We start from the raw sequence: 5,886 nt of genomic DNA, 5'->3' as shown, positions 1-5,886 counted from the left end.
ATCCGCTCGGTGCTTTGTGACCACCTAGAGGGGTGGGATAGGGAGGGTGGGAGGGAGGGAGACGCAAGAGGGAAGAGATATGGGAACATATGTGTACGTATAACTGATTCACTTTGTTGTAAAGCAGAAACTAACACACCATTGTAAAGCAATTATACTCCAATAAAGATGTTAAAAAATATACAATTATTACTATACTGAAGAGACACAAAACATGAGAAAAAATTCTTCTTAAGAGTGTAGGATCAATCTAGATACCATTTCTATTTCTCCTTGACCCTGTTGTGCCAGACCAATGCTTTGTATGTGGTAGGTACATTTTTTTTTTGAAATATAGTTGACTTACAATATTGTGTTAGTTTCAGGTGTACAGCAAAGTGATTTTTCATTGCAGCTCTATATACAATAGCCAGGACATGGAAGCAACGTAAATGTCCATCAACAGATGAATAGGTAAAGAAGATGTGGCATATATATACAATGGAATATTACTCGCCATAAAAAGAAATGAAATTGAGTTATTTGTAGTGTAATTTTTTTTTCAGATTATAGTCAATTATAGGTTGTTACAAGATATTGAATATAATTCTTTGTATTATGCAGTAAATCCTTGTCGCTTAAAAAAACAAACAAACAAACAAAAAAAAACAACTAAGGATACGGATACCATACCAAGAAAAAGCAGAGTTCCCTTTCACCTTAATCAAGTAATCACACATATAAATGTAAACTACAACTAAATAAGAATTATAAACCGGACAGACATTTGGGGGGAGATTTAACCAAGTTTGGGAGGCTCAAGTGTAGGGAAGTTATGCCTGACAAAGTAACAAGTTAACAGGAAGATGAAGAGTTAACTAGGCAAAGAGTTGGAGTGTGGTCAAGGAGCTTTTCAGTAGGAGAAAACAACAGAGGCAAAGGCCCTGTGAGGGGGCAGGTGGTGGTGGAGAGTGTCAGTGTGTTCCAGAAATTGAAAGAAGGTAGTGAAACTTAAATAAGAAAAACGAAGGAGAGTAGAGGACCAAATGAGGCTAGAAAGGTAGGAAAAAGTCACACCATTCAGCTCCTTATAGACCACGTTGGATGAACTTCATGTTTATTCTAAGAAAATTTCAAAATCACTAAAGTACTTTAAACAAGAGATGATGTGGGTGTTCTGGCTACAGTGTGGAGAATAGTTTGGAAAGTTATGAGAATAGATAAATGGGGTTTATTACATATACTTTTTGGCAACATTCTGATCTCCGTGTAATTATCTTGTTATACCTATGTATATGAGGTGAGTTAAGAGAAGACTTACTGGATACTGGGGAAGTTACTGTACCACAATTCTTTGTTAATAAAGAAGAGCATTCATTAGAAATTTTGGGCAAGGACAAAAAAAAAGGGGGGGTAGATAAATGACTTTGTTATTATATTTATATAAAATTTATTTTTAAAATTAATTTATTTCCATGTGCCAAAGCTTTTTTCTCTTCTCAGAATTATTTCATGAGTCAGATATAAGTCCTGTCCTACTTTAACACTCAGGGTTAGAGTAAGTCCTTATTTTTTTTTTTTTTTTTTGCCTTTAAAAAAAATTTATTTTATTTTTGGATGTGTTGGGTCTTCGTTGCTGCGAGCAGGCTTTCTCTAGTTGCGGCGAGTGGGCTTCTCATTGCGGTGGCTTCTCTTGTTGCGGAGCACGGGCTCTAGGCACGCAGGCTTCTGTAGTTGTGGCTCGCGGGCTCTAGAGCACAGGATCAGTAGCTGTGGCGCACGGGCTTAGTTGCTCCGAGGCATGTGGGATCTTCCCGGACCAGGGCTTGAACCTGTGTCCCCTGCATTGGCAGGTGGATTCTTAACCACTGCACCACCAGGGAGCCCTTTTTTTGCCTTTTTAAAAAAAAATTTTATTGGAATATAGTTGATTTACATTGTTGTGTTCAACAAGTAAATCTTGTCTTTTATTATTTTCTAAATCATCCATATAATATCCAATAAATTGTTATAATAATAATACTTTATATCCTAAACTAGCCAAAGCAAGTAAATTTAGGTGATGCTATTAGTTTATATACTTAAGGATAAAAAAATTGTACCTAACCCATAAGTATCATTCACACATCTAATTTAGCAATTTTAAGTAGTTTTGTTTTCTTTAATGGATGTTTTGACATGGAATATGTATATTTATTCTTCAGCTTAATGTATTTTCTAAATATGATTAAATCCCTTTTTAAACTCTTGATGGAAGCTCATCTACTCCCCAAAATAACAGTGAGTGGATATAGTATGTAGGTGGCTCCTTTACAGAAAAATGCACTTTTCAATCTCAATACATATCTTTAGAAATGTTCTTTCAGTTTATGCTGATTTACAGATTACTAGTGATTTAATTAGGCCAGCAGTTACTAAAAAATCTCAATCTTATTTTTATAAGCTACTGTTAATTAAAAATGAACCAGAAGAAAAATAAAGGTTTTTAAAAAAATGTTGACATAGATTGGTAGATAATGGAGTTATTTTTATTCCCCTCATATTTTTCCAGACATAATAATACATTTTTCTTGGAGGACAATTAACAGTAAATATGTAACAACATAGACAACAGCTACATATCTGCAAGTATAGGTGAAAATTGGTTGAGTAATGTGCTATGAAAGTTCTTGCCCACAAGAGGCTAATATTCTTGTGATATAATACAATATATTCGTACTAGGAAGAGAATCATATTTTATATTCCCTAGTCATTTTTATAACATATCCTGTCTAGTTTAAATGTGAGATTTCAAAGGTCCTATCTGTCTTTTATTTTATGAAGATTTTCTACCCTGTCAGGATACATTTACAGACTGAAAGGAAATGGCTTCATCAAAACTGCTTAAAACCAGTTTCATACTAGAATATTGCAGATAATTTTCCAAAAAAGTTCCATTATTTGGCAGCAATTATTTATCAGGTGTTTTTGATAAACTAATATTATGACTTGTATATTGAGTTAATAAAATGGAAGAAACAGAACTTTACAGCTCAGAGCTATGTCAATTAAAATATGGTAGGAAATTTTCAAGAAACTAATATAATACAGAATGTATCAGAAACACTATTGATTTTGGTCATTTTTTTTTTTGGTAACATCACTTATTTTAGCTATTAAAAAAAACCCAGTGAAGATGTCAATACTGCAGATGAATTAATGAAATATCCCTAGTGGGCCTGGAGCTTTATTATTTTCTATAGAGAACTACATATATGTAGCTAAATACTACTTACTTTTGAATCAGAAGAGCAAGTGTCCTACACCAATTCTTTATAGGGTTTTGGAAATCCTCCTTATCACTCATTGTTATAGGGTGCAGGCTCAAAGGAAACCAGTGACAATGTAATTTGGGTTCAAGAGGCATTAATTCTGCCTTATGTCCTATAAGTAGTCTCTACCGCAATGCTAACTTTGGAGAACTGTGACAAAGCACCCTCTTCTTGGACAGCACATTGAACTTATAAAAGTTATCAGTTTATAAGCTCTCTCTTTCAACAAAATCACATCTTGAAATTTGGCCATATGTGTGCAAAACCTTCCCTTGGAGAAGCTGAACTTTTCCCATATGTCAGCTTTTCTCAGAAAGTAAAAACTCGTGGGTCTCCGTCAGGGAGGCAGCATTACTCAGCAAGCGGTAGTTCAGAACTCAAAAATGAGAAGAGAGTTTGCCAAGCAAGCAGGATGTGGTGGATGGTTAAAAGTACTTGTGCATGTGTGTGTGTGTGTGTGTGTGTGTGTGTGTGTGTGTGTGTGTAGGAAAGTGAATGGACTCTTCAAGGAAAAAGTTGCAGCCATAACATGGAAGGATTAGGGGAGCAGAGCAAAAGCCTTTGCGTCTGCCTGACTCTGCCTCTTGGTGAGTGAAGAAGTGAATAGAGGACCTGAGAGCCTCTGTCATGGACCAGGTCCGGAACGCGCACTCTCATCCCATCAGCACTGAGGTTTGAGCAGAAGTTCAACCCTTCAGCTCCAGGCACAGCGCAGGAGGCAGGCCCCGATTTATGAGAATTTGATCTCAAATACAGACATGCTGGCCAGTGGGATATGGGAAGAATAAAGACATGGACAAAAGGTTTGGGTGCCCCTCTTTTTTTCCCCCTGGGATTTCCTTCCTGAATTTCCTGGATCCCCCTTCAGATGCAAGGACCACCCATTGGTCTAGGAATATTTCAGTGGCCACTTCCTTGACTACATTACAGCGACCTGTGTCCTGGGAAAGCAAAGAGAAGGGAAAAAATGTTAGACATACTTGAGTGGACGGATTTAGCAAAGACCAACTTTCCCTTCTACCTTCAAATTGCTATTGAGAAATACAGTGGTTTCCCTTAAGAAAAATGTTAACGTTGCCACTGTTTCATTGAAGGATATTTTTTTCCAAAAAATTATTTTTGTAAATAAGATTTTTGGATGCAAAAAATAATTACGATCCATTCTTAAACATGTCAACATTCTACTACCACCTTGAGTCATTGACCAGTTTTCAATGACCCTCCCTCCCCCCTCCGTGACCTGTTTTCTTTGTCATCTATTCACCATCTACTAACCGCTCTAACGATGCACTAGCCACTCTTTCTCAACTCCACTCCTATCCACTCATCCCCCCGCCCTAACACACACACAACCCCCGCGCTGGCACAAGAATCGCACGTGGGTCACACGACTCTCTCAGGACCTTCTGCTATTTTCCCCTTTGATCCTTTTACAAGTACATACGTGGGCAGATACACACGGATTTTCTGAGACGCTCCTCCGGGCTCTCCATCCGTCAGCTCACCCCTTGCTCCTTTCTCGAGCCTGTAGCTCCTCTTGCAGGCACCAAGTTCAGATGGAGTTGGCGTTCCGCGGGCGCGCAGTCTCTCTCCCTCTCTGTGTTCTCTCTCTCTCTCTCTCTCTCCTTCTCTCCCCTCCCCTTTTCTCTTGGTCTGGCGGTCTGGCGTTCTCCTTCTCTCGCTCTAGCTCTCCATTGCATCCTGCCCCATCTACCCACTTTCCATTAAATGGACGGAAACACACACACAGGCACACACGCACGCCCGCACGCAAGCACGCGCGCGCCCTTCTCTAACTGATCACTTTATCCCACCGTCGAGGGCCTGCAGCTTCCGAGAATCAAAGGGCCAAAAGCTTGATGGAAGGAGTCTTCGAGGTTGCTTCCAGGGCTCGGGGATTCCCCCCGGCCTTGGGGGTGACCTCATTGCAAATTATTGGTCTGTAGACCTCTACCCTCTGCCAGCGGCTCTGCAGGGAAAATGAGGCCGGGACAGCAGCGAGGGTTCACCCGCACCCGCGCGCACGCACGCGCCCACGCGGGCTGCCCCGAGCCGCAGCAGCAGGTGCCGGAAGGTGGAGGTCAGGTCGGAAGCCCGGCGGCGGCAGCAGCCCGGCAGCCACCGGTCTCCGGGCCACTCTCCCGGTCCTTGCCTCTCTCTTCTGCCTTTTGAGGTGACCCTAGTCTTGGCAGCGAAGTGCCTCTCCGCTTTCTACCTCCTTTAATTCTCCCTACGCCACCTCCTCACCGCCATCATCCCCAACAGGAGTCCCAGTCCGGTCTGCGGAGTGGGAGGCGCGGGGGCTGCGGCTGAGCACCCCTGGGGTCCGGCGCCGCCGAGGCGGGGGCCGGGAGTCGCCGGCCTCTGCGTGGCCCGGAGGTGCGGCTAGCGGCCGGTGGGCGCGGGCGGAGTCCGCAGCGGCTGGAGGGCGGGACGCAGCCGGGAGGGTAGGAGGTGGCGCTGCAGCGCCCAGGAGGGACTCCCCGCTCCGCGCGCTCCAGCCCTCCTCGGGCCGCCCCGGGTTTACTGTTCTTCATATTCATTTATTTGCATTTTACAAACTGGGGTTTTTTCCGGAGCTGTTTGCCTAGCAAC

The sequence above is a fragment of the Physeter macrocephalus genome, chromosome 19 (genome assembly GCF_002837175.3).
Source record: "Physeter macrocephalus isolate SW-GA chromosome 19, ASM283717v5, whole genome shotgun sequence".
In the NCBI taxonomy this organism is placed as follows: Eukaryota; Metazoa; Chordata; class Mammalia; order Artiodactyla; family Physeteridae; genus Physeter; species Physeter macrocephalus.
Note: the sequence above shows the minus strand (reverse complement) of the source record.